Source organism: Phocoena sinus, chromosome 1, assembly GCF_008692025.1.
Source record: "Phocoena sinus isolate mPhoSin1 chromosome 1, mPhoSin1.pri, whole genome shotgun sequence".
NCBI lineage: Eukaryota > Metazoa > Chordata > Mammalia > Artiodactyla > Phocoenidae > Phocoena > Phocoena sinus.
The window spans coordinates 72,755,766-72,781,559 of NC_045763.1; positions in this window are offsets into that span (position 1 = coordinate 72,755,766).

Genomic DNA, 25,794 nt, shown 5'->3' on the forward strand with positions numbered 1-25,794 from the left:
GCCTTTGTTTTCTCCTAGGACTTTTATGGTTTCAGGTCTTACATTCAAGTCTTTAATCCATGTTGAGTTACACTTTGTATATGATGTGAGAAAGCAGTCCAGTTTGATTCTTTTACATGTAGCTGTCCAGTTTTCCCAGCATCGTACATTTAAGAGCCTATCTTTTCCCCATTGTATAGTCTTGCCTTCTTTGTTGTAGATTAAGTGACCATATAAGTGTAGGTTTATTTCTGGGCTCTCTATTCTGTTCCATTGATCTATGTGCCTGTTTTTGTGCCATTACCATATAATTTTGATAACTGTAGCTTTGTAGTATAGTTTGAAATCTGGGAGCTTAATACCTCCAGGTTTGTTCTTCTTTCTCAAGATCATTTTGGCTATTTGGGGTCTTTTGTGGTTCCATCCAAACATATGTTATTAATCATTAATTGATGAGATCCTGAAGAACATTTCCTAGCTCTCATGGTAAGTTATAAAAATGAAAAGCTAAATATACTGGATGAAATACCATGTAAAATTACTGTTTACTGTAATTAATAATCATCTCTGTAAGAGTGGTTAATCATTGATTAACATTTTTGTTTTTCAATACCTAGGAATTATTTTTCCCCCAAGTGGATTTGTAAGTTTATGCCTTTCTCCATTCTTGGCCAAGGATTGAGACCACAGTCAATCTACATAAAGAAAACAGTAATGGTCTGAAACATTCTCATTATTTTAGGTTTGGTAGAATTTCAGAAGCCTCTACTCTGTGTGTCTTAAGTTTTTGGAGCAGTATCACTTTTGATAATTGATCAAATTTTAGGAAGCTTTACTGAGGACTAATATGGGATGTTTAAAACGTGCAAATTCTATCTCTGGTCAGAAACGAAAATCTACAAAATTCAAAAGCAGTGCAATTCTGCAGGCTGAGGCAGAGGCAATTCCTGACATAAATGGTATGTAGGGTCTAAAAGCAAACCAAAACAAAATCAAAAAAGCAAAATAAAACAAAACATACAAATTGGATACCATGCTCCATGTAAAGAGAAAAGCCATACCTAAGAACTTTCATATAACATGATAGGTAGATATACACAGATAATCAATTAATAAGCAATCACAACTTTTTTTTTTTCCTTTTATATCACTAGGCTTGGGTAAGGGGAGGGAAGAAATCTGAAGAGGAAGGAGAGACTTTAAAAGAGAGACAGCAAAAAATCATAATTCTACTTTCTTACTTTTCCATTTTTCTTATCCTGGATAGTGGGGCCACATAATCTATCAGCCAAGGAATCTAGCCAAGACCTGACTTAGTTCTCAATTGTCAGAAATGAAATTAGTTACAGAACTACATCTCTGGAGCAATGTTTTCCTTCATACCATCTTTGATGTCTTGGTAGTCCACAGTTATCTTCCCAACTGTATGGGAAAATAAAAATAGTAAGTCATGTATTTAGTTATTTTACCAAATGACTTGCAATACTATACACTTTTATTACAATGGAAATTGAACCACTCATTAGTAAAGCACTGAGTTTTTAAAGGTTACTAAATTTTGATATCTTTAAGCAAAAGCCCCATGTTAGTAGAGCATGGAAGACCCCAGTCCAGTGTTTCTGAAAGGGGTATGGCTGCCACACAATCCTTGATAACTTTGTAAAACCCTTGTTCTGTACATGTACATAAAACTGAAGCATTAGGGAAGAATGCTTCATCTTTAGAGCATCTTGATTTGGTGATGATTTTCAGTTGCTACTTTTATTGGTAGTTATATATTAGTTGAATTACTATTAAGTGTGTCTTTTAAAACTTTCATTTATTCTGCTATTTTGCTATCAATTTGATTTTTATTTTGTTCTCTGTAATTCTGTATTGAAACAAAGAACCCTCTACATACCCCAGATTCCAATGTTGGAATGTGGGAATGCAAGAAATAGTTTGAAGACCATTGTTCTAAAATTTCTTCCTTTTTCTTTTTAGTGTTAGAGGGAAGAAAGTTTTGCACTGTAGCCTGAAATAAACCAATCCCAAATTACAGGGCTCTCTAGAGATCTAATCTCTAACTAAGTCTACTTAGGCCAGATCACCCTTTTCTGAAGAATGAGGGATTCTGGCCTTGCCCTACTGGTCCCACCTTATTGAGCTGGTTAGAAATCTGGCCAGGGTGGAGCAATCAGATTTGATTGAGAAGATATTTGGAGTTGGTATTCAGTGACATTAGTTAGGATCTGGTAGTACTTGTTTGAAAACATGGTCTTCATAATTCCAAAGTGCAGAAAAAGGCAGCAAACTGGTTTTCATTAAAACATGGGTTCTTGGCCCTGCTTAGCTAATGTTAGAGAAACTGATCTTAAGAGTCTTAGAAGTATCCACATTTTAGGAAGCACTCACAAGTTCTTGTGTCACCAGTGGAAACAGTGATTTCCTCAGTTCTTGCCCTTCTTGAGGGAAATAATTCAGTCAAGAGACATAAAGCAGTTTTAAGTAACAAGAGTTTTATTAAGCAGAGCAAAAGTATTCCTCCAAGAAGGATGAGAGCAGGCTGTCTGGAAAACAGAAGCCAGCCCCGCAATGGGGTGGGGTTGGGTTTTTTAGACTGGTGGTCCCTCCCTGTGTCCTGCAGCATTTGACTGACAAGTTAATTGACAGCTTTTGGTTATATAACTTTTCTCCTAGTATGCAGGCACTTACCCATAAGCACCTAAGCGAAACCCATGGTGGGGGGCGGGGCGGGACAAAACCACAATGCTAATTTATTACAAATACAGCATAATGAACCCCAGGTTACCTTGAATCACCTTTTAGGTCTTGGTGCACCTGTACCAACGTGTGCTGGTAGTTTTATCTTGCTTGGTCCTGATATGGCTGGAAACCTAGCGGTGGTCCTTGACTATAAGAGGGAGGATCCTTTGTTAAGCTCCGACCACCAGTGTCTGGGTGTGGGAGGGAAAGACAAACCATCCAGGATGGGGCAGGACCTACTAATGTCTGACTAACCACCTAACGCCTGCATTGATAAAACATGCTAATTAGCGAGTGGGTCTATTTCTAGCCATGACATGTGAACAGTAAAAATGGTTAATGTCAATCCATGGGAGAGATATATTATCACTAAAGTGACAAACCAGAGTTCTATTTTTACTTGTATTTCTAAAGGTAATGTGTTTAAGAAGGGTCTTTGTTTTTTTCAGTGCCATTCATAAGTGAAAGTGCCCATTCAAAAACAAACCAATTTTTACTTATAGATGGTTTAGTAATGGTATAAAAATGGCAGACAAAGCCTCTTAAGTTAAGGAAAGAAGCCCAAGTGAGAGTAGCATCGATATATATATACACTACCAAATATAAAATAGATAGCTAGTGGGAAGCAGCAGCATAGCACAGGGATATCAGCGCAGTGCTTTTCGAGGACCTAGAGGGGTGGGATAAGGAGGATGGGAGGGAGGCTCAAGAGGGAGGGGGTATGGGGATATATGTATGCATATGGCTGATTCAGTTTGTTGTGCAACACAAACTAACACAGTATTGTGAAGCAATTATACTCCAATAAAGATGTATTAAAAAAAAAGCTTACTTGAGAGAATTTGCCTTGATTATGCCTAATATACATGTATATGAAAGTTAAATTAGATATGGTCCATGAATTTGATAACTATTCAGATGATTTGCCTTTGTCTCTGATATAACAGAAAGTGATATAAACTTTGATATATAATAGACAACATATATATGATATGTAGGGGAACAGAATTTGTCACCCTAAGATATGACTCTTTGGCATGTTAATTATTTTAAGGTTTTTTGTTTTGTTTTTGTTTTCTGAGAAATAACAGATAAGGGAAAGGACTCCAAAACCCAAGTAGGAGTTGCATTTTTGTAAGAGATATTTACATTTGTAAGAGAAATCTCCATTTGTAAGAATGTCTCCCTCTCTATAGGAAGCGGAGGATGACCACTTCTCTAGAAACTCTTACCAATCAAGAAGGGATCGACTTAAATCTGCATCACTATCACCCTTGTTTACTATGATTTTCCTGGTAAATTCCCATAAAGGACTCTTCCCACCCCCAACCTGCTCTTTTGTCTTTAGCTAAAGAAGGTATTTAAAGGGAGGGCTTCTGCCCTCTTGGTAAGTTACTCAGTTTTTTTTAGATCTCTCTCATCAAACAACTTTTGTTTGACTTTCTCCTGCTAATCTGTCTTGTGTCAATTTAATTCTTAGACCAGCCGGAAGAACCTAGAAGGGTAGAGGAAATTCCTTCCTCCCTGACAGATACATATGCACATGAATATAGATAATACTGAAGATATGTTTCTAAATCTTTACCAATTTCAGATATAAGAATTCAAGATTTTGGTGTTCCCTTTATTTATAAAATAATATTTGGGAAGTCTCTAGGGTAAAGCAACAGAAAAATGGAAACATAATATCTTACTATTTTAAGGAATAGCAAATTAAATTGTCCTAAGAGCAGCTCTCTGGCACAGCCTGATTCAAACTGATTTAGGCAGATTGATTCAAACAATTCAAGATGTTCAATGATGAAAAATGGTGCCCCAACCTTTTTTGTTTTCTTAAGAAATAATAAAGATTAGTACCATTTTCCCTACCTCAAAAACTTTTAAAAAATATTATTTGAAGAAACATAGTCTTGGTGGCAGATTTGTAAAACTCACCAGTGGCATTCAGGGAGGTGAATAATAAAGATTAGTACCATTTTCCCTACCTCAAAAGCTTTTTAAAAATATTATTTGAAGAAACATAGTCTTGGTGGCAGATTTGTAAAACTCACCAGTGGCATTCAAGGAGGTGAATAAAAAAAAAGAAATTAAAGAGGAAATAGGAGCAACAAAAGGAATTCTACTGGGAAAACTGCCTTGTTGAAGAGCCTGACAGAATTTGAAGGTTCTCTTCCAAGTTTGGGGTGGAAGATTGCCAATCCATTCAATCACACCTTAATCCACCACTGCTGGGTTGGACCTAGAGCAACATAGATTTTTCTGTACCCCCTGCCAAGAGTCTAATAATCCACATCCTTTCTTTTGAAGGATAGAAATCTCAATAGGATTGGAAACAAGTCTTGGAAAAAGTGCCTGTGGGGGGCTTGTTTCATTATAATAACAAACCAGCTCCGGTTCAAAGAGAAATCACACTGAATTCCTTGCTGTCTTGTCCTAGTTGATTCTTTTTTATCCTAAATATTTACCTTAATCCCTTTAAACTAAGACCCTCTCAAAGGAATAGTTGCACATCTTTCTCTATCTGGAGACTACTCTCTTTTGTGGGATTCCTTTAGTTGTTGCTATAGGTTAACTCTTCTCTCTAGAGAGGGTTTTGTTGCTTTTTTACTTCCTGGCTCTACATTTTATTTTCATTCTAAACTGTTAACTTGAATTTAATTTTCTTTTTCATGTGGGCTTTTCTAAGGCCCATATATGGAATCCTTCATATGTGGACAACCTGAGAGAGCTAAGTAGGGTAAATATCTACATTATCTATGTAGATTGTGTCAAACCTAGAGAGATGAAAACATTCATACTGGGCTTACAGCATCCTTCATTTAGCCTCAGAATCATTGTCATCCTGGTGTCTATCAAGTAGCAAATGATTTGAGCAACTCTGAATATTCCTTTGGAAATAGCATTCCTTTGGGAACTCTGCCTAGACCAAATGGCCCTTTTCTGAAGATGAAGTGGATTCTGGCCTTGCCATACTGACCTCCGTTTACTGAGCTTGGTATTCATCTGACCCAGGCTGACCAATCAGATTTGATTGTGAAGACACTTGGAACTGGGATTCAGAGGTACTAGTTAGGCTCTAGTAGTAATTGAACTGAGTGTGAAGGCTGTCCCTCTAGACAGCCATGTTCTGAGTCTGGAAAAGCAGAGAGAATTGATCTGAAGGGAAAGAAAAATAAGGCTAATATTCAGAGACTAGCAGGCATAAAAGTCTAGGGGCTCCTGAGAGACACAAAAGAAATCAATTATAACCTTGTTATAGTCCCAGTTTATCATCTTAGTTCCTGGTGAGGTCCCTTTACTTCTTTATCTTGGGATCTGTGTGATAGCCCTGTGTCCCTACAATAAATGTGCCTTTCGTTTGCACTTGCTCGGTAGGGTTTCTGTTATGTAAAATGAAAGATCTATGAATGAGACAATTGTTTTCATGATGGTTATGGAATCAGGCTATGTCTTAGCCAGACTGAACTATAAATATCTAATTCAACTCACTAATTTTACACATGAGAAAACTGGGGCCTATGAGTAGAGTAATGTGCTCATGGTTGAAGAAAATAATTAATGGCAAAAGCAAGACTAAAAGTACAGATGAGTGGTAAGAAAGGGTGGCAATCTCCATCATACACTGAAAAGTGTGATGGGGCAGAGCCCTGAAACTGAAGTCAGAACAGGTGAACACTAGTCCTTTCTTAGAGACTCACTAGCTGTGCAACCTGGAGTATGTTTCTTTCTTTCTTTTTTTTTTTTTTATAAATTAATTTATTTTATTTATTTATTTTTGGCTGTGTTGGGTCTTCCTTGCTTTGCGTGAGCTGTCTCTAGTTGTGGCGAGCAAGGGTTACTCTTCTTTGCGGTGCATGGGCTTCTCATTGTGGTGGCTTCTTGTTGTGGAGTACAGGCTCTAGGCACGCAGGCTTCAGTAGTTGTGGCATGTGGGCTCAGTAGTTGTGGCTCACAGGCTCTAGAGCACAGGCTCAGTAGTTATGGCGCACGAGCTTGGTTGCTCTGCGGCACGTGGGATCTTCCCGGACCAGGGCTCGAACCCGTGTTCCCTGCATTAGCAGGCAGATTCTTAACCACTGCGCCACCAGGAAAGCCCCTGGAGTATGTTTCTGAAGCCTTGGGTTTTTATCTGTTAATGAGGAGGTTGAGACATATGTTCTATCTGGTCTTTTCTAACTCTAAAAATCCTATGATTCCAAGCCATGTCTAAACACAGTGTGAATTGGGTATCAGAGGTAATTATCTAGAAAATATGAATATGAATATGGTTGCTTAGGGAGAGTATAAACCAGTTCACAAAGGGTGAGTGTCCAAGTGTTAAAAGTGGAAGCACTATTTTACAGTCCAAAGCTTCCCACTGAGGTCAATCAGGCGGTCCCCAAAGTGGTAGTTTTACTTTGGGGGTTTCTCATATCAAATCAAGTAGTAAACTGATTATGTGTGCAGACAGTGGTTTTGTATTGAGAATCTGCCTGGAAAGCATCCAGAATGAGAAGTGTGCCAAAACAGCATTTCTTCTTCCAGAGAGTAGGAAAATTGAAAGGTTAACTGTAAAGTGATTTCGGCTCTTCCCTCCTTGAGAAAATAGAATGAACTGAAATAAACCTGTCTCTCTGGCTCCAACCCTCCCTGCCTTCCTTCCTTCTTTAATTCTTTTTATTTTCCTGGTTAATGATATATTTGTAGAATAAATGAATGGGAATATAAGAGCTTTTCTCATTTTTACTTATAAAAGAGAACAAAGAGGTTGTCAATGGAGTGAGAAGTCTTCATCTCCAAAACTAAGCTTCTGACAACACATAAGATACATGCACATCATCATATACATGGGACCTGGAACAGCATAAAACTCCTTCCTTAATACGTACCACACACCATCAAATTCCCTCTGCTTGCAAATAGAGATAATTTCCCAGTGGGGTACATCTCTGTCTTATTTCTTTTCCCTTCCTCTTCCTGAGGCCCTTCTCATGTGTTATTTTGCTTTGACTATTCTACTGAATTGTTTTTCAATCAGTAATAAATATGTGAATTACCACAGTCAGTAACCTTTCCAAAGGTCACATTCTACTCACTACTTTTGCTGATTGGGTAGATTTGTAACTTTTCCTTCTTAGAGCTCTTTTACCTTAGCTTATACCTTATTGCAATTTCATGATCCAGTTAATCCTGACTACTCTTCCTTTCTGTTTTCATTGATTCTTCTTCCTCTTGTCTCCTCCTAAATATTGCTATTCTTAAACGTTTTCCCTTGTTCTTTTCCTCCTTTATTAAGCTCTTTTGGTGTTTTATCAACTTCTGTGATTTATCTTAAACTACCATTCAGTGAAGTGTGGAGGAGACTTCGGGTGCGTGGGAAAAGTGGAAGAGATTTTGGAGGCCAAATATTTAACCTGTTTGTAAGTTGTGTGATGCAGGATAACTGATGTAAATTCAACTTTAATATTCTTGAATAAAGATAAATATTGCTCAGTAGTCCATATTATGTGAACCTTTTCTTGTGTGTGTTGGTTTAATTTTTTTTTAATACTAAACAAAATTTATATTGCAACATCTAGGTAAATACCATGTAGTTCTGATAGTACATGTGGAAACAAAAGACTAGAAAAAGAGTGCCTATTAATATATTAAGTCTCCTGAGAATTTTCACACATCTTTCAGAAGCTTTAGACTTCCCCAGGAAGTAAAAAGGTATTAGTTACTTGAATAAAACCTATCCAGGTATAAATGGCTAAGGAAGCTTAACTAAGTTACACTTATAAATTTAAAGTTATTATCCTCTCTTCACCTCTCAAATGTTTCTCCTCTCGGATTATAAATTTCTCTCAGTAGTTTCATTCATTATCTAGTCGTCTAGTGGTGATCCACAGACTGAGTGAAGTGTGTATATCTGAAGAATTTCAAAATCATTAATGAATAAATGTTGAAGCTCGTCAAATTTGTGTTATATTGTTTCCTCAGAGAAATAAATCTAGAAGTAGATTTAAGAAAGCAAAGATGAACAATCAAGGAATGGAATACAGAAAAAAACTGAGAAAAACTGGAAGCAAGAATCAGGAAGTCAAGTTATAAAGCCCAGAATAGAAAACCAAAGCAAAAAGCTATACCCCGTAATTGATATCTAGTCTCATAGCGTTGTGGTTGGAAAAGATACTTGATACGATTTCAATTTTCTTAAATTTACCAAGGCTTGATTTGTGACACAAGATATGGTCTATCCTGGAGAATGTTCCATTAGCACTTGAGAAGAAAGTGTATTCTGTTGTTTTTGGATGGAATATCCTATAAATATCAATTAAGTCCACCTTGTTTAATGTATCATTTAAAGCTTGTGTTTCATTATTTATTTTCATTTTGGATGATCCGTCCGTTGGTGAAAGTGGGGTGTTAAAGTCCCCTACTATGATTGTTTTACTGTCGATTTCCCCTTTTATGGCTGTTAGCATTTGCCTTATGTATTGAGGTGCTCCTATGTTGGGTACATAAATATTTACAATTGTTGTATCTTCTTCTTGGATTGATCCCTTGATCATTATGTAGTGTCCTTCTTTGTCTCCTGTAATAGTCTTTATTTTAAAGTCTATTTTGTCTGATATGAGAATTGCTACTCCAGCATTCTTTTGATTTCTATTTGCATGGAATACCTTTTTCCATCCCCTCACTTTTAGTCTGTATGTGTCCCTAGGTCTGAAGTGGGTCTCTTGTAGACAGCATATATATGGGCCTTGTTTTTGTATCCATTCAGCCAGTCTATGTCTTTTGGTTGAAGCATTTAATCCATTTATATTTAAGGTAATTATTGATATCAATATGTATATTCCTATTACCATTTTCTTAATTGTTTTGGGTTTGTTATTGCACTGTTGGTGGGAATGTAACTTGATACAGCCACTATGGAGAATAGTATGGATGTTCCCTAAAAAACTAAAAATAGAACTACCATGCAACCCAGCAATCCCACTACTGGGCATATACCCTGAGAAAACCATAATTCAAAAAGAGTCATGTACCACAATGTTCATTGCAGCACTATATACAATAGCCAGGACATGGAACCAACTTAAATGTCCATCGACAGATGAATGGATAAAGAAGATGTGGCACATATATACAATGGAATATTACTCGGCCATGAAAAGCAACGAATTTGAGTTATTTGTAGTGAGGTGGATGGACCTAGAGTCTGTCCCACAGAGTGACATAAGTCAGAAAGAGAAAAACAAATACTGTATGCTAACACATATCTATGGAATCTAAAAAAAAAAAAGGTTCTGATGAACCTAGGGACAGGACAGGAATAAGGACACAGACGCAGAGAATGGACTTGAGGACACGGGGGGAAGGGTAATCTGGGACGAAGTGAGAGAGTAGCACTGACATATATACACTACTAAATGTAAAATAGATAGCTAGTGGGAAGCAGCTGCATGGCACAGGGAGATCAGCTCGGTGCTTTGTGACCACCTAGAGGGGCAGGGTAAGGAGAGTAGGAGGGAGATGCAAGAGGGAGGGGATATGGGGATATACATATACATATAGCTGATTCACTTTGTTATACAGCAGAAACTAACACAACACTGTAAAGCAATTATGCTCCAATAAAGATGTTAAAGAAAAAAAAATAAAAGCTATACCCCCAAACCCAAAGTTCTGCCAACTTAGGTACTGTTCCAGTTGGCTTTTAATTTCTGGTTATTCTGTGTGTTTCCACTCATTGGAGTTCCCTATAAGTATCTGTCGTGGCATTGATAACTATAAAATTTATATTTCATTTTTCCTTTTGTTTTACTCCTTACATTTATATCCATTTGAGTCTTTCTTCACCGGTTCTCTTAATTCACTTTTTCTGCCAGGGCCGTTATTTAGGTACTGACCACCTTATTTTTAAAATCTGGAATAACTTTTCAGTAGATAAATCATCTGTGTTCTCTATATTGGGTCCCCACTCCAGAGAGTCCATCAAGCATACCTCAGAGCTCACCTTGTTATGTTCTAACAGTTTGAGCATGGAACTTGCCTGCTCAAAAATATTTGGAAATCCCTCATTGACTATGGTCAAAAATTTCCAATATCTCACTTTTGAATTTAAAGTCTTTCAAAATCTTTCTTTACCTACCTTTAAATCATATCTCCTATTGCCCTTCACTATGGCCTGTTTTAGAAATTTTATCTCCTTTTCTCATTCCTCTAATATGTCTAACTTTTTTATGCAAATTCCCCTTTCTTGAAGTCCCCTCTCTATCATTGCTAGTTATAGAAGTCTTATGCTTCCTGAAGATCCAATTAAAACAGATTTCACATTCATTCTACAAACTTTTTTTTTTTTTTTTTTTTTTTTTTTAAATAAATTTATTTATTTATTTTTGGCTGCATCGGGTCTTTGTTGCTGCACACAGGATTTCTCCAGTTGTGGTGAGCGGGGGCTACTCTCTGTTGCGGTGCATGGGTTTCTCATTGCTGTGGCCTCTCCTGTTGCGGAGCACGGGCTCAGCTGCTCCGCGGCATGTGGGATCTTCCCGGACCAGGGCTCGAACCCGCGTGCCCTGCATTGGCAGGCGGATTCTGAACCACTGCGCCACCAGGGAAGGCCTACAAACTTTTTTTTAATGTGAAACATGTTTCAGACTTTGTGTAGCATTCTGAGAAAGCAAACAAATGTCATCGTTTCTTACTAAAATAGAAATATACTATATGATATAATATATAACATATAATATATATATAATTATGTTATAATATATTTTATATTTTGATAAGGAAATACAGTAACATACATCATAATCCAGCCTGGGTTAGGCCCTCTGCAAGGGTTACTCTTAAACAGTGTACTGAAGGAGAAGGAAAAGTCTACCAGGTTAAAAAAAAAAAAAAAAAAAGTCAACTGGCAGTTGGAGATTTTTCCATTCAAAGAGATAGCAAGTCTATTAAAACACAAGTTGTACGAGAGAGCACAGAATTCTGAGAGTATATTAAGCCGTTTGCTCTAGGCAGAAATAATCTTTTCCGTCTCTAAAGTATTATTCATACTACACATAAGGCATTCTTAATGTGTTCCTTGCATTTTGAGCTTGTCTCTTTCTTTCTAAGTCTCATAAAAGGCAGGGATTATATCATATGTCATTATTATTATTTCTTCCCAGCACAGTAGAGTACACTTAGTAGATGTTCAATATGTGATAAATATTAGTTGAATGATTAAAAGGACCCTAGACTGAGTGGGTTAGTTCTTGTTCACAGGTTTGGTTTTCCCACTATTCCCCTAAACTGAGGAAAATAAAAAAGTGACCTTTTGGGCTTCCCTGGTGGTGCAGTGGTTGAGAGTCTGCCTGCCGATGCAGGGGACACGGGTTCGTGCCCCGGTCCGGGAAGATACCACATGCCGCAGAGCGGCTGGGCCCGTGAGCCATGGCCGCTGAGCCTGCGCGTCCGGAGCCTGTGCTCCGCAATGGGAGAGCCCACAACAGTGAGAGGCCCACATACAGCAAAAAAAAAAAAAAAAAAAAAAAAAAGGGACCTTTCCAGGGGACTGTGTCACTCAAACAAAAGTGTGAAACTACAAACAAACTTTGTAAGAAGAAAGGTAGAAGTTTTTGATGGATTTTTTTACTTAAACAAAAGGGCAGATCAGAATCCTGTTCTGTTTTTCTTTTACATGGAACTTTTGGTTTTTCAGTACAAGAAATTTAAGTTATGCAGAAATTGAAAAGTTATTTTGACTGGCGTCTTGAAAGAGCATGACACATTCAGGATTCTCTTCCATGTGGGAATGTTAAATTAACATTTCTATTACTGGAATGCTGCAATTTTATACTTCTAATGTTCTAAAGGTTAGGAAACTCATAGAGAAGGCTAACCAAGTACCTTAATTCTGCCCACTTGGCGACTGTAAGTAGATTTGTGGATTACTTATAACCGACCTTTGGAGAAGTCAGTGGCTGTAGAGCTTGTTTTTGTATGTAAGGAAAGTAAACTGAGGTCCTTCTGATATATTGTTTTGTTAGGTGTCTGACATGCTCTTTTCAGACCAGAGGAATAAAATATGGTGAGGGCAGAACAAAAGTGGACACTTTATTGTGTTCACGTTTCCCTCAGTTCTGCCACTGACCATCTTATTGAAGCTGTGATCCTGTGGTTAACCCAGCCTGACTACATGAGGCCACAGACTGTTGGAGGCAGGACAGGGTCACATCAGCACTGTCACTCTGACTTACTCCTGCATTAGCTACATTCTAATCCTCCAATTCCTTCCACTGCCTTCGCTAATATGTCTCTCTCAACTGGCTCCCAACTTCTTACTAAACCTGCCTCAACACCTTCTTCTCCAAATCTTATTTTTCTAAAAAATGTCCATGTCTGTCTTAATGATACTACCATTTTCCCACTACCTAGGCTAGAAAACGTGGAATATGATGTAGACTACATGCATATGCTATGTCTTCAATGTCTGGCAAGTTTAACTCCTTATTTTCATTTCTATGTTCTCTATTTTGGGTGGACTACCTAGCTTTTACTCCTCTGGGTCTCTGTGCTACTTTCCTAACTGCTTTTTCTGCCCCTTGTTTTCTACATTTTTCCATTTGGCATATTCTTTGAAGACTGTTCCCTCAGATGCAGATTGGATCAAAACATATTCTGCTATTCAACATCCTTCAGTAGCTCCTTATTTCTTCACAAATTACATGGAAATTCTTTTCTCAGACATGCAAGGCCATTCATTGTATGACTTTCATCCTGTTCCTTGGACAGTGTAATTACATTTAGAAATGGCCTTTGTAGAGAGATATGTGGATTCAAATCCTAACTCTACCTCTTACTAGTTGAATGACTTGAACAAGTTACTGAACCTGCAAGTGCTTCGATTTCCACATCTATAAAACAGGACTAATGGTACATACCACAGAGACCTGCTGTGAAGATTAAATGACTTAGTAAGGTGAAGTGCACTGAACAAGGTTTTGGACATGGTGAGCAATGATTGTGTTAGACATAATTATTAATATCTTTCATTATTATCTCTTATAATACTTAAAAGTTATGGAATCAAAAACCTTTGAACTACTTGAAAGACCTTAACATTTTCATTTCACTAATAAAAGTGAAGTCCAAAGAGGTTAAATAACTTTGTTGAGGCAGGGTGAAGACCATACTCTTGTCTTCTGACCAGTGTTTTTAAAGCTTTTGGGGCTCTAAGGGCCTCAGTTATTGGTAATTGGTGACAATGAACCTTGAAATCAGTAATTCATTTCACAGAGGAAATATAAATTAAACATTCATGAATCCATGAATTGGTAGACTAAAAACCAAAGAGAGAAGAATGATACAGTTGGAAATCTGATTCTGTAAATGATAATTTTAGACTATTTTTCTCACATACATATAGAATCTGAGCAGCTAGTAATATGATTGCTTCAGGTTTCAAATCTGAGAGCTGAGTATGTAAGAATCTGAGGATGTGTAATGTTATCTTAGAGTGTGTCTGCTTTTCAAAGTCCATATAGCAAGTTTTAATGTTGTTCACTTTATTTTTAAAATATTATACACAAATTTTTTACTCTGCATTTTCAGTTAATCAAGAGTTCACTCTATTGGAATTTTGATTGTTCATTAAAAATCTCTCTCCTTTGTCAGAAATTAAGAGCAGTGTGTGCAAGTATGTCAGTTTTATTGTGTCTTATTTGTATACCAAGACTCAGTACGCAGTGATCAACTGCCATCACTGTTTACCTGCTCTACTAGGCTAAGCTGTCAAGTTACTACCATACGTTATTCCATGATTCATATTTTCCAAAATGCTCTGATTATCTGAGACTTAAGTTTAAGGTACATTGTATAGAAGGAGGGCCTTATCCTTTGCATTCCGTGTTGCTAGATCATATGGGCACTCTAATTGTTCAGCTCACTTTCCCTAAATGTTTGGCATATTATAACATTTCCCTTTATTTGTTATTTAAATAAGTAATCTCAATATTCACATTGGAATTTTTCTTATAGTAATATTATCCATAAATGTGGCTGGATGAAATATAACATAATTATATTTCTCTTCTTTCTGTTTTTTAAAGAAATAATAATCTATGAAAGAAAAAGTAAAGTCCCTAAAATGACTGATAGAGTATAATTATAAAAGTTTACAGAAAATAATTTCCTTTATTTCTCAAAAGACAATTGACAAAATAATATACCTTTTCAGTGTCTTCTGTGTGTCACCTATTTCATCTCTAAGCCTTGCAGTGATCCTGCAAATTCGAGGAGTATTACTACTATTCAGGAGACAAGGAACTCAGGCTGAGCGGTTAGTGGTTTGCAAGGGGTTAGGCATATGCCAGAATCTCAATTTATTCTCAGGTGTGCCTGACTCCAAATTTTGTTCTTTCCTCATCATGGCATAGAGCCTCCACATATTTCGTGTTCTGTCAAAAAGACCTCAGAAGTAAGGTCTGACCCCACCAAGTTGGGGTATGGGTTAGGGACATGTTGACTATACACATTTCTTTCTACCATTTGTACCATTACCATTAACAAACACACAAAATTTAAAACTACTTTCTCTCTTTTTTTTTTTTTACATCTTTATTGAAGTATAATTGCTTTACAATGGTGTGTTAGTTTCTACTACATAACAAAGTGAATCAGCTATATGTATACATACATCCCCATATCCCCTCCCTCTTGCTTCTCCCTCCCACCCTCCCTATCCCACCCCTCTAGGTGGTCACAAAGCACAGAGCTGATCTCCTTGTGCTATGCGGCTGCTTCCCACTGGCTATCTATTTTACATTTGGTGGCATATATAAGTCCATGCCACTCTCTCACTTTGTCCCAGCTTACCCGTCCCCCTCCCCATGTCCTCAAGTCTATTCTCTACGTTTGCGTCTTTATTCCTGTCCTGCCCCTAGGTTCTTCAGAAACATTTTTTTTTTTTTTTTTTAGATTCCATATATATGTGTTAGCATACGGTATTTGTTTTTCTCTTTCTGACTTAAACTTCTTTCTCGTTTATTTGGAATTACCCTTCTTTCTTTTTAGAGTATTTAATAGTTCCAAAGTAAAAACAACAAATTTTGTAGAAAGGAAACTTGGAATTTGAATTGATTTGGTGAGCATATGGCAAGGAAAATCTTCTCCAGGCTATGAGAAGTTATTACAAAAAGGAATAAATAATTAAAAAAAAATATGAACACAAAGGCACATCCCTGAAGGTAGCATGAAATCATGCTCTAAGTAAATTTTGCAGTATGAAGAAAGCTGAAAAATAATAGGTATTGGAGTAACCCACAAGAAATGAAAATATCTATGTATTAAAGTAAGGATAACTAGACTTAAAACTCTAGGTGTTCAAAACGTAATTCTGTATAATCATTATGAATAAGGTCTTGCAACCTCTTAAATAAATAAATAAATACCTTTTAATTTATTAATTTTTAATTAATAAAATAGTACTAGGAAGGAAGAAATAAGAAAAGGATCGAAACTCTGTCCTGTGACTTACATTGGATTTAGTAAAACATATTACAAAACCCTGTATAATGGAACCAGGCTAGCTTTGATATGTTTAGAGATCAGGGTCAGGATTTTGACCACATAAAATTACGAGGCAACAGTCCACTTGCCTAAATCAGATTTCTTTCTCATAATCAAATGTTTTCATCTGTGCCTTTGGGGATTAGAATTTCATGGCACACTCAGGAAATGACATCAACTCTACTCAGTAGCAAAGTATCTTGAGCTAAGGAAGTAAAAAGTTATTCAAATTATTCTATCTTTTCTGAGTCTAGCACAGTGCCCTGTGACAGAGCAGGTACTCTATAAACATAGATTGAATTAATTAATGAATAATGAACACCAATCACAGGTCTGTCACTGTTCTAAGAATTGAAACAAATTAGAAAGTCATTGACTTCAAATAGCTAATAGTCCACTTTAGGGAACAAAAATAAACAATAAAACATAATGCAATAAGCAATTTCATAAAGTTATTCACAAGATACTATGGAAGGAAGAAATTTAAGTAACCCAACTTAAAGAGAGGGTCTTGAAAGAATTTCTCTGTGTTTGAGTTGAATCTTAAAACATGTGTAAGAGTTAACAAAAGAGAAGCAAAATGGGAAAAGCCTTCATGGTGGAAGCAAGAATGACCAGAGTATTTTTGTATGACTGGAGCCTATGTGTATGTTGATGAATGGCCAAAGATGAGCCAAAAAGGTAGTCAGTGGTTACATCATGAAAGAATTTATGTACTTAAAAAAAAAAAAAAAGGATTTTTATTCTCAGTATGCTTAGGAAGAATTGAGAAATGTAAATTCAAGAATCATAGTCAGATTTGCATCACATTGAGGCGATTCTCATGGCAGTTTGTGGTGTATGAATTCAAGACTAGAGAAAGGGAGACTTTGGGAGCAACCTAAGGGAAAAACCATGTGAGTTTTATGCACAAAGGTAGTGGCAAAACGTAAAGAGGAAGTGCTAGATTTCCCCTCTATAAAGAACATAAAGATCTTTATGTTATTGGTGATTGAGATTTTGGTGGTAGTTTGCTACTCACAGCTAGCACAACTTGAAATGCTTCAGAAATTGGTATGAGGTATACAATGCTACCGAAATAAATAAAAAATGTTAAAATATGTGGGATTAGCTTGATGAGGGGAGATAATTTTCAGCTTTCAAGGAAACTGATACTGGGGCTAGAAGAAAGGCAATCCAGTTGGGTGGTGATGGAACTTTGCTAAGACTTGCTTGGGATAACAAGGAAGGAGGGCAGTATACCTAATGAGTTAGCAGCTTAAAGAGGAAAAAAAGGGTATTAGAATGTTAGTAGGATACATTGACTGCTTTTTGTGGCATGTGACAAGGCAATATAAGAAAGAGACAAGCTTAAAAAATAATCGGTCAGTTTGCAAGTAGTAATGAAAGAGTACATATAGAGTCCAGAAATTAACAGGCAACTCTATCTAAACCCCTAACAGTAAAAGCTAAAACTGAGATTTGTTTTAAGCTACAAAGACTTCTTAAAATTCAGCCTAAAACAAGGATAAAATCAAGAGCATTGTTGTCATACTTACTGTTAAAACTTCTAAATGGATTAAGGAGTGCCCAGTAAATTTTTTCAGAAGAAAAATGGATCAGGGAAAGGAGAATAAGTGTACGGTTCTATCATTGAAGCCATATAGCCTCCAGATGTGTGCAACTAAGTCAAGAGAGAATGAGAGAAATATCTTGAAGAGAATTTTTTGTGCAATTGTTGGCACATGGAGCTGTTGAACAAAAAGGAAAAGACATTGATTAAGAAGAAACCAGAACCTGGGTTAACAGGTCAGGAAGTAGACTGAAGAAGCTGCTCAGCCCACAGGGGTGTCCTGTTCATCAATGCCCACTTTAAAATGGCCAGAGAGTATAATGAACAAAGACCAGATCTAAGGGCCACAGAGAACAATGGACTAGGGAACTTTTCCCAGTGAATAGAATTGAAGCCTAATCAAGAAACATGCCTCTACTCCAGGGTAGGGGGCTGTGGATCACTGTCTACTGTGTGTTTTTCTCACTCTCTCCTTTTCTGAATGGGAGGGTTTACTTCAGTTATCTTATTCCTGTTCCACCGTTTCATATTGATTGTGTAAGAAGCAGATAACTTGTCTTTTATTTTTTGCTTGTTTATAGCTTTCCAGATAAAGACCCACCTGGATATGCACACACTATTGCACATAACCTCAGTGTAGAAACTGCCACATAGAGCCCAGAGCTTGATGCTATGACTGTATGCACCTTTGGAATTTTCTCCCTTAGGTAAAGAGGAGCATATTTTTCATTCAGAAAGGAGGATAAACCAAATATTTGGTCACCCAGAAGGGCAGATCATAGTGGACATTGGTGATATTTGTTAAATATTTCAAATTCTTTCCTTCTGAGGCCATCCTGGCTCCCTCGTGGTTGCATTGGGCCATGTGACTAATCCTGGCCAATCAGCTGTGAATGACAGAGTTATATATCATTTGTATAGTGGAGACCTTTATGAATACATTTTTGCCCTCTGATTCAGTGAATAGGAATGTTCAAGATCGTCTCTGTTTTGTCAGCCTGGATCCCAGAGTAAAGAGATATAGAGCAGAGCTCCCAGTCATGGTGGAATTTTAGCATAAATGTGAAATAAATCTCTGTTTTTCTAAGTCACTGAGTCAGGTACTGTTTGATACTGTAGCATAACATCCTATCATCCCTGGTAGATATTGGGTCACTGATACAAATACATTGATTACAGTTCTTTTACTGAGTACACAGAAGGGAACCAACAAATACCTATTTGAAAGAATAAACGAATGATGGCACACAGCTGTTCTAACATTTACTTTAATTGAAGCATATGATATTTTCCTGTGGAACTATGTTTATGATTATAGGGTTTTTTAAAGGGAATGTTTCTTTTAGATGTTTAAGTCCTCTTTAAAGAAAGATAGGAATTGACCAGTCAACTTTTAAGGTAATAGTTGATACTGTGTTGTCCATTTGAATAAATTATTTTCCTCTAGTTTTCTTCTCTTCATTTACTAGTGCATCTGATTGATAGAACCTGTGACACATGTAGAATACTGGCTGAAATGTGATTTTAGCTGGCTCATTAAGGAAGGTACATTAAAGTGAAGATGCAACAGAGGTGAGCAAACCAAGCAGCTGTATCTGTGACAATGTGAAAAGGCACAGGGTAAAAGAGCACAGTGTGGCCAAGAGCTGGCTAGCTCCAGATAAGAGGGGAGACAATGAAATGATTATGGGATGAGAAGTAACAGGGATCACATTGTTGGCTAAGGAGCTTCATATTTATCTAGAGGATGGCAGGAGTCACTAAAGGCTTTAAGCGGGGGTAGAAAGGTGTGGCATGTTTCAGATTTGCAATCTAGAAAGATCATACTTACAATATTTTGCATCTTCAGCACCTCATCTACCTTCCATGTCCCACTTCCTCAATTCTATTTAACACTGTTAACTAGGTTCCAGCCTCCTGGAAAATGCATAAAAAGGATTTGCCCTGAATCTGCTTCTTCAGTTATATTATCCCATTAAAAGTGCTACTGAAAGTCTCGATCTGGATTTTAATGGTAGCTCTATTCTGATTCAAAGTCACAGTTCAACAACTTGAGATGTTATTATTTCCTCTAATTTGTCAGAAATTGAGGCAACTGAACTATCTGCAGCTAAACCTTGCAAGCAAAATTGCTACTTTATTTTTTGTAGCCATTACACTGATTCTGACACTGTAAGGAATAGCTTATGAGAAAAATGGATCCCATGGGACAAGGTCAGGGATGTCCCAAACATGTGCTGCTTCTTTATCTTGTTACAATGTGGAGGCAGAATATTATAAACTCATTGCAAATCTTACATTTTGAACTGACTTGTTATGGGTCATCCAGAAATTTAAAATTCAAGGAAGGTTTTGGCTTGCTTTGTATAAAATATAAAACTTGTCAGAAACCTTTTCTATAATACATGCCAAATTAATTTGACAACACATTTATAAAACAGCTGGTAGAATCTAGACTAAGCCATCTGAAGATTTGTTCATAGAAACAAAATATAAATAGAATACCATCAATTAATTTGAATACTGGTTCTTGGCATATAGAAACATTGGCTTGGTGCCTTTTGAACCCAAAACCAAGGAAAAGGGAGTGGACTGGACTGAATGTTCGTGTCCCACCAAATACGTATACTGAAGCCTAATCCCCAATGTGGTAGAGCCTTTGGAAGGTGACTAGGTCATGAGCCCTCATGAATGGAATTAATGCCCTTTCTGCAATGTGATAACACAGTGAGAATATAGCCACACAGCCCTCTAGCAAAAGGAAGTAGGTACTTACCGGAAACCACATCTGCCAGCACCTTGATCTTGTACTTCCCAGCCTCCAGAACTGTGAGAAATAAATATCTGTTGTTTATAAGTCACCCAGTCTAGGGTAATTTGTTATAGCAGCCTGAACGGACTAAGAAAGTGTTTATTATAGTTTCCTGTAAACAAAAGTAGAAAGAAAGAAAGAAAGAAAGAAAGAAAGAAAGAAAGAAAGAAAGAAAGAAAGAAAGAAAGAAAGAAAGAAAGAAGAAAGAAAGAAAGAAAGAAAGAAAGAAAGAAAGAAGGAAAGGAGAGAGAGAGGAAGAAAGGCGGGGGGGAGGGAAGGAAGGATATATTCATGTTGCCCGACACTGAGTAATAAAAATGTATGTTACTTGTCAGAATGAATGTGAAGGACAGTGAGTTTTGGGCAGGCTTGAAGAATTGAGACTATCTGGGGAGCTAAATTATTCTGGATGAAGAAGACTGTGCACATGCTGTTGATAAGCCTATTCACTGACAAGAATACACAATTTCTACAAACTGGTGTCTGGAGATTTCTTAATTATGAATTTAACCTAATATGGATTTGCTGGATGACTTCAAGAAAGACCCACTTATGGCCTAAGCTTAGATGTCCAGTGCAAGGTTTAGAGCTTCTGCCATAATTGAAAGGGCCCCTGACTAAGAGACAGGACCCATGCTCTATTATTGACTCTGCCTGTATCACTAGTGCATACGTTTGAGCAAAACTTAAACTGTACAGGACACTAAGATGTCAATCTACCTCTTTATTTCCTCTTTTAGCCCTTCCCTCATTCTTTCTAGTTCATATTTTGAGTAGGAGCTGGGAAAAAAGGGCTCTCGGCAGGGGTTAGCTTAGTGAGTATGAGCAAATCATCTTTTCTTCTGATGATTAAAGTCCTGACCTGAGGCAAGTCTTCTCATATTGTCTTTTCTCTTAGGCTGACATAACCAGTGCTCAGCACCAGAGTAGCTTAAGATATCTAATACATCTCTTTCTACTCCACTTAGTGCTGTCATCACAGAAGTTCAGGTCTCGCCGTCCCTTGCACAGTTGCTGGCCTGATTAGCGCAGCACACTGTAAAGATTACAAGTCCCTGTTCTTGGTGGTGGAATGAACTGGGAGATTGGGATTGACATATATACACTAATATGTATAAAGTAGAGCACTAATAAGAACCTGCTGTATAAAATAAATTAAATTAAATTAAAAAGAAAAGTCCCTGTTCTGCTCCAAGTGTCAGTGATTTAATCAGCTGCTTCAGGTGAAATGCAAAACTACAGACTCAGTGGCAGATGGTGCTGGTGGGGGGAATGCACCCATTGATTTCCACTTACAAAAAATAGTTTCCTTTGTAGAATGACTCCTTAATTACCCTTTGCCATTATCTAGTAGGACAGCTTCCTCATGACATGAAATTTACCACTTTCTGTTTCAATACCAAGTGAAAATTTCTGAGTCATTCTGATTATCTTTCTCCTTCTTTCTGCTGTGACCCTTCATCACCCACTGTGGCCTTTCCTTCTGTTACGTTTGCAGGCGCTTCAACTTTCTTTTTCTACAATTTTCAATTATACTCCCACTTTTTTTTTGTTGTTCCTGATGGAGAGATTCAGATGTTGCCCACTAATTTTTCTGAAAGCTTGAAAGGGCAAAAATAGACAAACTCATTGAAATAATTTCTTCAAAAAATATTTAAAGTTCACAAATCCAAACTCCTCTATTCTAGTACAACTTTTAAAACAGTAAAGAAATAAATGTTGGGACAGAGTTGTTAGGTAGCTGAAGAGTACGTTAACACCTGCTTAATTGGAGAAAGGAGAGCTTTAGAAAATTGTTTTTTTTTTTTTAAATGAATATTAAATAAATTGCAGGCTGAAAGACCAGCTCCTCTCTACTTACCCTCTCCACCTCCACCTCCTTTCCATCTTTCTTTCCTATTTGGACTAAACAGAACCCAAGGCAACTTCTGGCTCTGTCCCAAGTGGAACTTGAGGAGGTCATTAAACCTTTCTGGGCCTCATTTTCCTAGTTTATATACTGAGAAAGTTGGGACAAGCTATTTCTGGCATGTCTCACAACAGAAGCATTCTGTAATCCTATGAAATATTTGGAGTTGAAAGATTGTCCAGATCACAGATATGGTGTGCCCCAAGAGCATGGCATAGAAAATTACCAGTCTTGATGTAAAAGTAATTCTTCAACAACAGAGCAACAGTAATAAAGGTATATGAGGTTTTAATAATACTTTTCCCTTCTTGATTTCAGTGAACTATATACTAAATAACTCTTGAATTGTTTCTTGTTTCATTCCATTTTCATGCAACAGCAGGCTCATAGTAAATTTCACATTATTTGACTTGCTCTCACAGTAATTTATCACCTTGGGGAAAACTGCATCTAGCCACAACAAATTAAAGCCAAATTTGACTTAATCATTTTCATTTTAACAGAAGCCATTAGCATGGCAGAATTAAGAATAAATTCTTTGTTTTGATTATTTGTATTGAATAAATTTATTGGATTCCTTACCAATTACTCTTTATATTCTCTTGCTGCTGTGGCTCTGATTTGTTTATTAATGATTGAGGTTACTACCTGATTTATGAACAAAAGCAACTGTCCTATTCACAGTATCTCATGAAAATTCCTGGTGTTTATTGCTTTGCAATGAAAGCTTTGATGGCAATTAGTGTCAGGCAAGCCTCTAAATATTTATAGATTTCATTCATAAAAGTACCCAAAGTGCGGGCTTTGTGAAATTTGAACTCTTGTAAGCTTGCTAATTATGTTTTTCATAATAGCTATTGTTTGATGCCCAGAGGGAAGTTGGGATATATTGGACGTTGGAATGGATCTGGAGTAGATATCAATACTTAACATTCATTGAGAACTTGATATGTGCCATGCATTTTTCTAAATACTATAGGTTTATTTGTGTATTGGTTCATCACAGTCATCCTATAAGGTATATAATTTTCTTATTCCCAATATATAAATGAGGAAACGGAGACCCAGGTAGATTAACTTGCACAAGGCTCACAGTCAATAAATCTGGCAGCCTGAATGCATTGCCAGGAAATCTGGTAGTAGGGCCCTCACTCTTAACCAAACTACTCTGCTGCCTCTAACCTAGATGATAACCCTAGCTGCACCATTATAACTCTTGCTGTGTGTCAGGTACTCTTCAAAGTGTTTTACAAATGTTACCATACTTAATCATAACAACAGCCCTACAAGGAGGTACGATTATTCTCTCTGTTCTACAGATAAAGAAACTGAGGCACAGAAAGTTTTATTAACTTGCCCAAGGTCAAATAGCAAGCAATGGAGCCAGAACTCGATACATCTAGTTCATATTCTGAGCCTGTGATCTTAAATATTAATTCCTTCGGGCTTCCCTGGTGGCACAGTGGTTGAGAGTCCGCCTGCCGATGCAGGGGACACGGGTTTGTGACCCGGTCCGGGAAGATGCCTCATGCCGCTGAGTGGCTGGGCGCGTGAGCCATGGCCACTTAGCCTGCGCGTCCGGAGCCTGTGCTCCGTAATGGGAGAGGGCACAACAGTGAGAGGCCCGCGTACCGCAAAAAAAAAAAAAAAAAAAAAAAAATTGATTCCTTCAACTTTTCATAGGATACAAATGTTTTATAATTTATTAGTTGTATGTAATTTTGAAAAGTTTTATCACATATAAACAGTTATAAGTTACTTGTTTCCCAAGGCTGCTATGAAGATTATTAAATCAGCACTAATATAGTAAATGATTTTGGAAAGTACAGAATAAGAACGTGGACTCGGATACATCTTGGTTCCAGTCTTTGCACCCTTTCTTCCTAGTTAGGTGACCGTGATGAGGTATCTAGTCAAACCTTTCAGGTCTCAGTTTTTCTAGTGATAGTGCTTACTTTCTAAATAGTTCCCTGTTTTTTTTGTTTTTCCAGTCCTGTGACTTCACATGCCATGTGTACACTGCTGAATCTTAGTGTATAATTTTTGCTTGAATCTTTCTTCTGAACTTCAAAACATATCTAAAGCAGCAACTCAACATCTCTTCTTAGATGTCTAGTGGTCATCTCAAACTGAACACTTCTAATACTGAGCTTTTGGTCAAATGTGCCTTATTCACCACTCATTGCCCCTCTCTACCACCATCTAACACCTGCTCCTTTCCCAGCCTTCACCATTTAATAAGTGGTACTTCTACTTATTAAGTTGTTTAGGCCAAAATACCTAGAAAATAATTTTTGACTCCTGTCTTTCCCTTATTTCCAGGTACTGATATGTAAGATCTCTTCAACTTACCTTCAACATACACACTGTATTCAGAAACCACCATCTCCATTATTACCATTCTTATCCAAGCCACCATCCTCTTGTATGTAGGCTCCTCGGCTATTTAATCTTTCTGTTGTGACTATTCACCTTTTGAAGATGTCAATTGAGGATGTCACTGATTTGCTCAAACTTCAAGAAAACTCCTTACCTACACAGGCTTACATGTTCTGAATCCTCTCTCTTTGACCTCACCTATGACTCCTTGCCGTGCTCACTCTGTTCTGGCCACAGTGGTCCTCTTATTTTTGCTCAGACATGAAGTTTGTTTATTTTTTATGGGTTTTCACCTTTTGTTTTCTTTCCCTTGAAATTCACAGGTCTAGTTTCTTAATTTCATTCCTGTCTATGCTCAAATGTCCCTACCTCAGAGAAATTCTCTTTGAAATTCTCACTTTCTCGAAGGCCCTAAGCTTCCCATCAATCATTTTCAAGTTTTCTTCTTAGCACTGACAATCACTGAACATTATTTTATGTGTTTATTTTTCTGTTATTTGTCTCCTATACAAGAACATAAACCTTCTGAAGTCAGAATCTTTGTCTTGTTCATTGTAGTATGTATAGCAGCTAGAACACAGGCAACCAGGATATATTTGTTAATTTGTATGAACTCCTTGTAAGGTCTAGTAAGCTCAATGTATTTCGCCCCTAGTGATTGTATAGTTTATAGGCTGTCTAGAAAACAATGCCATTTTATGTGTCCAAAAAGTACTCTCTTGCTCACTTTTATATATTCAGTAGTCTCATTTTGGATCAATAATTCTGATTTCACTCATGGATTGACTATCTTTCTGACTTCTAATCTTTAGCTCTGTTTTCTAGCTTCCATTCCTCTCTGTTCATTTGTCTGTGATATCTATATGGCTGAGTAAAACCTCCCCATTGACTGTGGCT